General features: G+C 16.9%; 3 pseudogenes across 2 annotated transcripts; all 3 read left to right on the forward strand.

Annotated features, from left to right (window-relative positions):
• Window positions 1-228: 228 nt before the first annotated feature.
• LOC132931532 (cytochrome b-like) lies at window positions 229-1803 on the forward strand (annotated as a pseudogene). Its single transcript, XR_009662708.1, has one exon. The product of XR_009662708.1 is annotated as a cytochrome b-like (transcript).
• Window positions 1804-8701: 6898 nt separating this feature from the next.
• LOC132931534 (cytochrome c oxidase subunit 2-like) lies at window positions 8702-9384 on the forward strand (annotated as a pseudogene).
• A 130-nt stretch (window positions 9385-9514) lies between these two features.
• On the forward strand, window positions 9515-11515 carry LOC132931533 (cytochrome c oxidase subunit 3-like; annotated as a pseudogene). Its single transcript, XR_009662709.1, has one exon. The product of XR_009662709.1 is annotated as a cytochrome c oxidase subunit 3-like (transcript).
• Window positions 11516-13674: the final 2159 nt, after the last annotated feature.

The following is a 13674-nucleotide window of genomic DNA, read 5'->3' on the forward strand; positions in this document are numbered from 1 at the left end:
AAAATATAAAATAAAACTCCAGAAAATAATATAAATATTAATACTAAAATAAATAAATTTATCATTTTAATAGTTTAAAAAAAACATTGATATTGTAAATCAAAATTATAAAATTATTTAAAATAAATCAGTATAAATATATACATATTATCATTAATCTCCAAAATTAATATTTTAATTAAAATATATACTGAATTTTAAAATTTATTTTATTAACTAATTTAACCATAGCAATTTTATTAACTATAATAAAATCACCAATTAGATCAAACTTAATCATTTTAATTCAAACTATAACTTTAACATTAATAATTAATATAATTACTAAAACAGCATGAATTTCATTTATAGTATTTATCTTATACATTGGAGGATTAATAATTATTTTTTTATATATTTCAAGAATTGCTTTTAATGAATTAAATATTAATAAAAATTATAAAATTATAATTTATAAATTAACATTAATTTTAATGTTAATCTTTTATTTAAAATTAAATCTCAATCTTGAAAATTTCAATTATGAAAATAAATTTATATTTGAAGATAATTTTAATTTATTAAATATATTCATAATACCAAATAATTTAATAATTTATTTAATTATCTTAATCCTTTTTTTTATATTAATTTTAATTATTTGAATACTAAAAATTAATAAAGGACCAATTCGACAAAAAAATAATTAATGAAAAAAAATATACTAAAAACTTTATCCCCAATATTAAATTTACCTACACCAGCTAGAATTAGTTTTATATGAAATTTTGGATCTTTATTAATAATTTGTTTAATTAATCAAATTTTAACAGGATTATTTTTAGCCTTCCATTATAAAACAGATATTAATTTAGCTTTTCAAAGAATTATTAATATAAATCGAAATATTAACTTTGGATGATTAATCCGATCTTTCCATGCAAATGGGGCTTCTATATTTTTTATTATAATTTATATTCATATTAGACGAGGTATCTATATAAATTCTTTCAACTTTAAAATAACATGAATTATTGGAGTAATTTTATTATTATTAACAATAATAACAGCATTTGTAGGTTATGTATTACCATGAGGACAAATATCATTTTGGGGGGCAACAGTAATCACAAATTTATTATCAGCAATTCCTTATTTAGGAAATTCAATTGTTATTTGAATTTGAGGGGGATTCTCAATTAATAATGCTACATTAACACGATTTTTCTCAATCCATTTTATTTTACCATTTATTATTATTTTATTTACTTTTATTCACTTATTCTTTCTTCATTTAACAGGTTCTAATAATCCACTAGGAATTAATAGAAATTTTGATAAAATTACTTTTTCTCCATATTTTCTAATTAAAGATTTAATTGGATTAATCATATTTATATGAATATTTTTTATTTTAGCTTTAATTTTTCCATACCTACTAAATGATCACAATAATTTTATTATAGCAAATTCAATAATTACACCAAATCACATTCAACCAGAATGATATTTTTTATTTTCTTATTCAATTTTACGAGCAATCCCTAATAAATTAGGAGGGGTTATTGCTTTAATACTTTCAATTTTAATTTTATTAATCTTACCTATATTAAACAATAAAAATTTTTTAAGAAATAAATTTTACCCATTAAATAAATTTTTATTCTGAATATTTATTATAACATTTTTTATTTTAACCTGAATTGGGATACAACCAGTTGAATACCCATTTATTACAACAGGGCAAATTTTTACAACAATTTATTTTTCTTACTTTTTCATTAACTTTTATATCATAAAGTTATGAGATAAATTATTAATTTAGTTAATTAATTTATTTAAAATATTTATTTTGAAAATAAAAAATAGAATTTAATTCTATTAACTTAATACTTAAATTAATGATATAAGTTAAATAATTTAATAGAAAAATTAAAGACAAATAAAAATAAAGACAAAGGTAAAATTAATTTCCAAACTAAATATATTAATTTATCATAACGAAATCGTGGTAAAAACCCACGTAATCAAATAACTATAAATATAAAAATCAAAATAAAAATATTTAAATAAAATTTATTTATTATCAAACCAAAAAACATTTCACATAATAGTATCCCTATAAATATAATTCTTATATATTCAGATATAAAAATAAAAATAAAAGATAAACTTCTAAATTCAATATTAAATCCAGAAACTAATTCTGATTCACCCTCAGAAAAATCAAAAGGAGAACGATTTATTTCAGCTAAAAATCTAATTAATAATAAAATAAACAAAAAAAAAAGAAAAAAAAAAAATTTTAAATTAATTTGATAGATATAAAAATCATTTAAATTAAAACTATTAATTAAAAATATTAAATTTATAATAATAATTATTATTCTAACTTCATATGAAATCATTTGAGAAATAAACCGAATTATACCTAAAACTGAATAATTAGAATTCGAAGATCATCTAATTATTAAAAAAATATAAACTATTAAACTTGAACAACAAAATATATAAATTAAACCAAATCCTATAATATAGTTCATACCAATATAAGGATAAATAAATCAAAAAAAAATTGAAATTAATAAACCCAATAAAGGAGAAATTATAAAAATAAAAAAATTTATATTACTCGGATAATTAACTTCTTTAAAAAATAATTTTAACCCATCACCTATAGGTTGAAAAATACCTTTAATCAAAAACTTATTCGGACCTTTACGTAATTGAATATAACCTAAAACTTTACGCTCTAATAAAGTAAAAAAAGCAACTCTTATAAAAACTATTAAAAATAAAATCAAAAAATTAATAATTATAACAAATATAAAAATTACTATCTATAATAAAAATTATATAATTAAATTCTAAATTTAACACAATTATCTGCCAAAATAGTTAAATTATTTTTATTCATTTAATAAAAATTTAATTTAATTATTTAATCCTTTCGTACTAAAACAAATTAATTTTTAAAAGATAGAAACCAACCTGGCTTACACCGGTTTGAACTCAAATCATGTAAGAATTTAAAGGTCGAACAGACCTAATACTTAAAATTTTGCACCTAAGATTAATCTTAATTCAACATCGAGGTCGCAAACTAATTTTTAAATTTGGACTTAAAAAATTAATTACGCTGTTATCCCTAAAGTAACTTTTTCCTTTAATTAAAAATTTTAATTCAAAAATTCATTAAATAATGTTAAATTTTAAAAAAAGTTTATTAATTTTTTTTATCACCCCAATAAAATAAATTATAAAAATAAAATATTTATAAAACCAAAAAAATTAAAATTAAAATTTATAAAGTTTTATAGGGTCTTATCGTCCCTTTAAATAATTTAAGCTTTTTTACTTAAAAATAAAATTTTAATTATATAAATAATAAAGTTTATTTCTCATCAAATCTTTCATACAAGTCCTCAATTAAAAGACTAATTATTATGCTACCTTTGCACAGTCAAAATACTGCAGCTATTTAATAAATCATTGAGCAGATCCTATATTAAATTAAACTTAATACAATGTTTTTGTTAAACAGATGAAAATAATTTTTGCCGAATTCATAATTTATAAATGTAAATTATACTAATTTAATCATTATTACTATTAATTAAATATTCATTAATAAAATTTAATATTAATAATAAATAATTTATAATAAATTAAAAATAAATAAATAATAAATTTTTACAAACTTAAATAAAAATTTCTATTCCTATAAATTATTAAAATAAATAAATTATTATATAAAAATTTCAAGCTTATCCCTAAAATAATTTAAATTTAAAATATTAATCAACAAAATCAAAATAACTTTTAAAATTTTAAATTAAATTTAAATCTTAAATAACTAAATATAATATAACGAATTAAATTTCAAAACTAATATTATTTTATAAATATTTATAACACAATAAATTAATAATAAAATTAACTCTATAAATTTTGAGAATTTAAAAAAAAATTAAAAATTTTAATCAACCCTGATACAAAAGGTACTAAATTAATTCTTTTATAAATTTAATTATTTCTTTCACAATACTATTAAACTATAAATCTATAAATTAATTTTTAATAAATACTAAAACCTTAAATAAATAAATTATTTTTATAAAAAATCAAATAAAAATTATTATATTAATAAAATAAATTTAAATAAAGTTTAACAACATCTTATCATTGTAAATGATATACTTAAATTTAGATATTTATTTAATCTTTCTAAATACACTTTCCAGTACATTTACTTTGTTACGACTTGTCTTATTTTTAATAAGAATGACGGGCAATATGTACATATTTTAGATCTTTCTTCATATTAACAAAATAAATAAATTTACTATTAAATCCAATTTCATTTTAATTTTCATTTAAAATCCAAAAATAAAATTTAATGTAACCCATTATATTCTTATTTATAAACCACATCTTGACTTAACATAAATTATAATAATAAATAAAGAAAATAAATTTTTTAATATATTCATGACAGCGATATATGAATTAATTAAATAAGTAAAATTAATCGTGGATTATCAATTAATAAACAGGTTCCTCTAATAAGACTAAAATACCGCCAAATTTTTTAAATTTAAAGAACATAACTATTAATTTTTTAGTAAATTAATTTAAATTTTTATAATAGGGTATCTAATCCTAGTTTTAAATAAAATTTAATAGAATAAAATAATTATAATAATAATATTTAATTAAATTTTACTTTTTAAAAAAAAATTAAATTATAAATTATATTTAATACTAATAACCAAACTATTTTATTTGTATATTATGTTTAACCGCAACTGCTGGCACATATTTAGTTTATACTTAAATTAATAATTAAATCTAAATTTCTTTAATATTTAATACTTAATACTGAGAATAATTAAAATCCTTTAAGAAATTATTAACAATCAAAAAATTTCATGTATCTTTTTAATTAAATAAAATTTTATAACAAAATAAATTATAATTATTAGTAAAATTAAAATAATACGGTTTTATAATATTATAAATTTTAAATAAATAAATTAAATCAAAATTTAAATAATTAACTGAATTATTTTAACTTTAATTCTAATATTTTTTAATTATAATACTATTTAAATTTTAAATCTAAATTTTAATACAATTTATTAGTTTCTGTTTTTTAAATATAATTACTTAAATTAATTATTTTAACTTTAATTCTAATATTTTTTAATTATAATACTATTTAAATTTTAAATCTAAATTTTAATACAATTTATTAGTTTCTGTTTTTAAATATAATTACTTAAATTAATTATTTTAATCAAATTAATATTATTAATATAAAATAACTAATACTTTTCTTCTTTACCTCTTATATATATATATATACAATAAATATCTATATATATTCATATAAGGATTTATATATTAATATATATATATATATATTAAATGTATAGATTATTAACATCATATAAGGATTTATATATATATATATATATATATATATAAATATATAAGCTATATAGATGTATATTTATATTATATATATATATACTATATACATATGAAGTCTATATATGTATACTACTATACATATTTATAAATCCTCTATATACTCTTCTTCCTTCTTTTTTTTTTTGGAGGGGCATAGCCCCCCTTTTCAGATAAATAGAAACGTCATGCCTCATTAAAATATTTTTTTTTAAAAAATTTTCTGATATTTTTTCTAATACATTTATAAACCAATAAACATTTTTTTATTAAATAATATTTTAAAAATAAAATGCCTGAAAAAGGGTTACTTTGATAGAGTAAATCATGTATTATATATACTTTTATTATACTTTAAGAATTAAACTAATCCATAAATTTCAAAAATTTATATGCATAAACACTTAAGTATAAGTAAATTAGAAAAATAAGCTAAATTAAGCTTTTGGATTCATACTTCAAATATAGAATAATATTCTTTTTTCTGATAAATTTAAATTTAACAAAAATAATATTTTTAATTATATTAATATTTAGAACTTTAATATCAATTTCAGCATCTAATTGACTTTCAATATGAATAGGGTTAGAATTAAACTTATTCTCAATTATTCCTATTTTAAATTTTAAATCATCAATTTACTCTATTGAAGCTACAATAAAATATTTCTTAATTCAAGCTTTTGCTTCAATTTTATTATTAATTTTCTTAATTAATAAAAATTTTTTTTTTATAAATAATAGTAATATTTTAATTATTTTACCACTATTAATAAAATTAAGATTAATACCTTTTCACTTATGATTACCTTCAATAATAGAAGGATTAAATTGATTTTCATGCCTATTAATAATAACTTGACAAAAAATTTCCCCATTTGTTTTAATTTCATATCTAAATATTGATAAAAATTTAATTTTCTTAATTATTTTAATTTCAATAAACTCAATTTTTGGAATAAATCAAAATTCTATACGTAAAATCTTAGCAATATCTTCAATCAATAATTCAACATGAATACTATTTGCAATTTTAATAAATAATAAATTATGAATCAATTATTTTTTAATTTACTCAATTTTAAATTTTTTAATTATTAAAATTTTAAATAATTATAATATTAATTATATTAATCAAATAAAATTTTTTAATTTAAATTTTTTCTTTAAACTAAATTTAATAATATTAATTTTTTCAATTATAGGATTACCACCTATAATTGGGTTTTTAATAAAATGAATATTAATCAAAAACTTAATTTATAATAATTTATATTTAATTATAATAATATTAATTATATTAACAATTTTAAATTTATATTTTTATATTAAAATAACTTATTTCATATTATTTAATTTTAACTTATTCAATAAATGATATCTTCAATTAAAAAAAAATAATTACAACTTATTAATATTTATTAACTTCTTTAGATTATTTTTTAGTTATTTATTTATTTATTAAGGTTTTAAGTTAAATTAAACTATTAATCTTCAAAATTAAAAATATTTTTTTTTAAACCTTAATTAAAATAATTAATACCTTTAAATTTGCAATTTAATATCATAGAATTTGAATATAAAGTTATTGATAAAAAGATTTTTTAAATCTATATATAAATTTACAATTTATAACCTATTATCAGCCATTTTATCTATAAAATGAATCTTTTCAACTAATCATAAAGATATTGGAACTTTATATTTTTTATTTGGTATTTGATCAGGTATAATTGGTTCATCCCTTAGAATCTTAATTCGACTAGAACTAAGTCAAATTAATTCAATTATTAATAATAATCAATTATATAATGTAATTGTTACAATTCACGCTTTTATTATAATTTTTTTTATAACTATACCAATTGTTATTGGTGGTTTTGGAAATTGATTAATTCCTATAATAATAGGATGCCCTGATATATCATTCCCACGATTAAATAATATTAGATTTTGATTATTACCTCCTTCATTAATAATAATAATTTGTAGTTTTATAATTAATAACGGAACAGGAACAGGATGAACAATTTATCCCCCTTTATCTAATAATATTGCTCATAATAATATTTCAGTTGATTTAACAATTTTTTCTCTACATTTAGCAGGAATCTCATCAATTTTAGGAGCAATTAATTTTATTTGTACAATTTTAAATATAATACCTAATAATATAAAATTAAATCAAATTCCATTATTCCCTTGATCAATTTTAATTACAGCTATATTATTAATTTTATCCTTACCTGTTTTAGCTGGTGCAATTACTATACTTCTTACTGATCGTAATTTAAATACATCATTCTTTGACCCTGCAGGAGGAGGAGATCCAATTCTTTATCAACATTTATTCTGATTTTTTGGACATCCAGAAGTATATATTTTAATTTTACCCGGATTTGGATTAATTTCACATATTATTAGTCAAGAAAGTAATAAAAACGAAACATTCGGTAATATTAGTATAATCTATGCTATACTAACTATTGGATTATTAGGATTTATTGTATGAGCACATCATATATTTACAATTGGAATAGACGTTGATACACGAGCATATTTTACATCAGCAACTATAATTATTGCAATTCCAACAGGAATTAAAATTTTTAGATGATTAGCTACTATTTATGGATCTAAAATTAATTTTTCACCTTCCACAATTTGATCTTTAGGTTTTATTTTTTTATTCACAATTGGAGGATTGACAGGAGTAATTCTTGCTAATTCATCTATTGATATCATTCTTCACGATACTTACTATGTAGTAGCTCATTTCCACTATGTATTATCAATAGGAATTGTATTTGCTATTATTGCTAGTTTAATTCATTGATTCCCAATTTTCACTGGATTTTCAATAAATAATTTTATTTTAAAAATTCAATTCATTTTAATATTTATTGGGGTAAATATAACTTTCTTCCCCCAACATTTTTTAGGTTTAAATGGTATACCTCGACGATACACAGATTACCCAAATAATTTTTTACTATGAAATATAATTTCATCAATTGGTTCAATAATTTCAACATTTAGAATTATTATTTTAATTTATTGTATTTGAAATAGAATTTTTTTAAAAAAAACAACTATTTTTAAATTAAATTTAAGAAATTCTATTGAATGAATTCATAATTTACCACCCTTAGAACATTCATATTCAGAATTACCTCTAATTATTAATTTCTAATATGGCAGAAACTATATGCAATGAACTTAAAATTCATTTATAAAGAATAATCTTTTTTTAGAAATTATAACTTGAATAAAACTAAGATTTCAAAATAGTAATTCACCACTAATAGAACAATTAATTTTTTTTCACGATCATACAATTTTCATTATTATTATAATTATAACAACAATTACTTATATAATAATTTTTATTATAAAAAATAAATTTATTAATATTAAAATCTCTGAAAATCAAATAATTGAATTTATCTGAACTACAACTCCACCAATTATTTTAATTTTTATTGCTATACCTTCACTTCACCTACTATACTTAATAGATGAAATTAAATGCCCAATTTTAACAATTAAAATTTTTGGTCATCAATGATTCTGATCATATGAATATTCAGATTTTTCAAATATTGAATTTGAATCTTATATAATAAATGAATTAAATAAAGAAAATTTTCGATTAATTGAAGTAGATAATAAAACTATTATCCCATTTAAATTTAATATTCGACTCTTAATTTCGTCAGACGATGTAATTCATTCATGAACAATTCCAAGTTTAGCTATTAAAATTGATGCAATCCCAGGACGAATAAATCAAATTAATCTTTTTATAAATCGACCAGGAATATACTTTGGACAATGCTCAGAAATTTGTGGTATTAATCACAGATTTATACCTATTCAAATTGAATCAATTAATTTAAATAAATTTATTTATTGAATTAAAAATTTTTAATTCATTAGATGACTGAAAAGCAAAGTAATGATCTCTTAAATCAAAATATAGTAAATTAGCAATTACTTCTAATGAAAGAGATTAGTTAAAGCATAACATTAATTTGTCAAATTAAAATTATTTATTAATATCACTTAATTCCTCAAATAGCACCAATTAATTGATTAATTTTATTCTTATTTTTTTTTTCTACATTTTATGTAATCATAAACTTACTATATTTTAATTTTATTAAAAACTTAAAAATTAATTTTTTTAAAAAAAATAACATAAAAAATTACAACAAATTTATTTAATATTTTTGACCCATCAACAACAATTTTTAATTTAGAAATAAATTGAATCAGAACTCTTTTAATCATTTTATTTATACCAAACTTTTTATGAATCTTACCAAATCGAATAAACTGATTATTATTTAAAATATTTAATATACTAAACAATGAAATACTAATACTTTATAAAATAAAAAAAACTAAATCTCCTGCATTTTTATTTATTTCACTTTTTATATTTATTCTACTTAATAATTTTTTTAGCTTATTCCCATATATTTTTTCATCATCAAGTCATATAGTATTTTCTGTTACTTTAGCTATTCCATTTTGAATATTTTTTATTATTTTGTCAACTTGTAAAAACACTAAAAATATAATTGCACACTTGATTCCTTTAAATACACCAATTTACCTAGCCCCATTAATAACAATTATTGAAACAATAAGAATTATTATTCGACCAATATCTCTTTCTATTCGTTTAACAGCTAATTTAATTGCAGGACATTTATTAATAACTCTATTAAATTTTAATTCACTTATAATTATTATTATTTTTATTCAAATATTTATAATAATTTTTGAATTATGCGTAGCTTTAATTCAAAGTTATGTATTCTCAATTCTTTCATCTTTATACTCTAGTGAATAATGATAAAAATTAATCAACCATATTTTATTTTAAGATTAAGTCCATGACCTATCTTAATAGCATTTAATACATTTAATTTAATAATTTCTAATATTATAATTATAAATTTTAAAATAAATATAATATCATTATTTAATCTACTAATAATTATTAGTATTTCTATCTTATGATGACGAGATGTAATTCGAGAAAGAACATTTCAAGGTAATCATAATTTTTATATTATAAATTTAATCAAATTTAGAATAATCTTATTTATTATCTCTGAAATATTTTTATTTATTTCTTTTTTTTGAAATTTTCTACACAATTCTTTAGCACCATCAATTGAACTAGGACTAAATTGACCACCAAAAAATATTATATTTTTCAATCCATTATTAATTCCTTTATTAAATACAATTATTTTATTAACATCAAGTTTTACTGTTACTTTAGCTCATCTTTACTTACTTAATAATTCTAAAAAAAAAACTATCATTTTTATAAATTTAACAATTATTTTAAGTATCTACTTTCTAATACTTCAAATATTAGAATATAAACAAGCTACATTTACATTCTCAGATTCAATTTTTGGTTCTTCTTTTTATATAGCAACAGGATTTCATGGTTTACATGTAATTATCGGAACAATTTTTTTAATTATCAATCTTATACGAATAATTAAACTTCACTTTTCTCATATTCATCATATCAGATTTGAATTAGGAGCTTGATATTGACATTTTATTGATATCATTTGACTATTTCTTTATATAACTTTTTATTGATGAAATAATTAATTTTATTAATATAAATTAGTATATTTGATTTCCAATCAAAAAGTTTAAAATTTAAATAAAATAATTATATTAAATTTAATTTCAATAATTGTAATATTTATTATTTTAATAATTCTTTTTATACTAATAATTATAATTAATATAAAAATAAAATTTAATTATAATAAGTCAGCACCCTTTGAATGTGGTTTTGACCCATTTAATAAATCACGAATCCCATTTTCATTAAATTTTTATTTAATTGCAATTATTTTTTTAATTTTTGATATCGAAATTTCAATTATTATACCAATAATTTTAAACTTTAAGATTTCAAACATAATTTACTTTAATTTAATGTTTATTATTTTTTTTATATTTATAATTATTACTATTTTTTATGAATGAAAATTTGGATCATTAAATTGAAAAATTTAAAGGATAATAGTTAAAATTTATAACATTTAATTTGCTTTTAAAAATTATTTTATAATTTATCTTAAATAAGAAGTAATAAATTACATATTAATTTCGACTTAATAATAGATTTTTTTAATCCTTATTTTTAATTGAAACCAAAATAGAGGTTTATTACTGTTAATAATAATATTGAAAAAAAAATTCCAATTAAAAAGATTTTTAAAAAAGAAGCTGCTAACTATCTTTTAAAGCATTATTAATGTTTAATCTTTAAATATTTATTAGTTTAAAATAAAACATTATATTTTCAATATAAAAATAATATATTATTTATAAATAATTTTTTAAAAAATAAAATTTTTAAAAATTTGCAAAGGTAGCTACCTTACCATAAAAAAAAATTAAAATTAAATCAAAATTTTACCTTTTTTTAAAAACACAAAAATAACCTTAACTAAGATTTAGTCTTTATTTCAAAATAAAACTTTTTTTTTAAAAAATAAAATTTTTAAAAATTTGCAAAGGTAGCTACCTTACCATAAAAAAAAATTAAAATTAAATCAAAATTTTACCTTTTTTTAAAAACACAAAAATAACCTTAACTAAGATTTAGTCTTTATTTCAAAATAAAACTTTTTTTTTAAAAAATAAAATTTTTAAAAATTTGCAAAGGTAGCTACCTTACCATAAAAAAAAATTAAAATTAAATCAAAATTTTACCTTTTTTTAAAAACACAAAAATAACCTTAACTAAGATTTAGTCTTTATTTCAAAATAAAACTTTTTTTTTAAAAAATAAAATTTTTAAAAATTTGCAAAGGTAGCTACCTTACCATAAAAAAAAATTAAAATTAAATCAAAATTTTACCTTTTTTTAAAAACACAAAAATAACCTTAACTAAGATTTAGTCTTTATTTCAAAATAAAACTTTTTTTTTAAAAAATAAAATTTTTAAAAATTTGCAAAGATAGCTACCTTACCATAAAAAAAAATTAAAATTAAATCAAAATTTTACCTTTTTTTAAAAACAAAAAAATAACCTTAACTAAGATTTAGTCTTTATTTCAAAATAAAACTTTTTTTTTAAAAAATAAAATTTTTAAAAATTTGCAAAGGTAGCTACCTTACCATAAAAAAAAATTAAAATTAAATCAAAATTTTACCTTTTTTTAAAAACACAAAAATAACCTTAACTAAGATTTAGTCTTTATTTCAAAATAAAACTTTTTTTTTAAAAAATAAAATTTTTAAAAATTTGCAAAGGTAGCTACCTTACCATAAAAAAAAATTAAAATTAAATCAAAATTTTACCTTTTTTTAAAAACAAAAAAATAACCTTAACTAAGATTTAGTCTTTATTTCAAAATAAAACTTTTTTTTTAAAAAATAAAATTTTTAAAAATTTGCAAAGGTAGCTACCTTACCATAAAAAAAAATTAAAATTAAATCAAAATTTTACCTTTTTTTAAAAACACAAAAATAACCTTAACTAAGATTTAGTCTTTATTTCAAAATAAAACTTTTTTTTTAAAAAATAAAATTTTTAAAAATTTGCAAAGATAGCTACCTTACCATAAAAAAAAATTAAAATTAAATCAAAATTTTACCTTTTTTTAAAAACAAAAAAATAACCTTAACTAAGATTTAGTCTTTATTTCAAAATAAAACTTTTTTTTTAAAAAATAAAATTTTTAAAAATTTGCAAAGGTAGCTACCTTACCATAAAAAAAAATTAAAATTAAATCAAAATTTTACCTTTTTTTAAAAACACAAAAATAACCTTAACTAAGATTTAGTCTTTATTTCAAAATAAAACTTTTTTTTTAAAAAATAAAATTTTTAAAAATTTGCAAAGGTAGCTACCTTACCATAAAAAAAAATTAAAATTAAATCAAAATTTTACCTTTTTTTAAAAACACAAAAATAACCTTAACTAAGATTTAGTCTTTATTTCAAAATAAAACTTTTTTTTTAAAAAATAAAATTTTTAAAAATTTGCAAAGGTAGCTACCTTACCATAAAAAAAAATTAAAATTAAATCAAAATTTTACCTTTTTTTAAAAACACAAAAATAACCTTAACTAAGATTTAGTCTTTATTTCAAAATAAAACTTTTTTTTTAAAAAATAAAATTTTTAAAATTATTTAAAAAATTTAAATTTACCTTTATATCTTCA

Source organism: Rhopalosiphum padi, unplaced genomic scaffold (assembly GCF_020882245.1).
Source record: "Rhopalosiphum padi isolate XX-2018 unplaced genomic scaffold, ASM2088224v1 scaffold2, whole genome shotgun sequence".
Classification (NCBI taxonomy): Eukaryota; Metazoa; Arthropoda; class Insecta; order Hemiptera; family Aphididae; genus Rhopalosiphum; species Rhopalosiphum padi.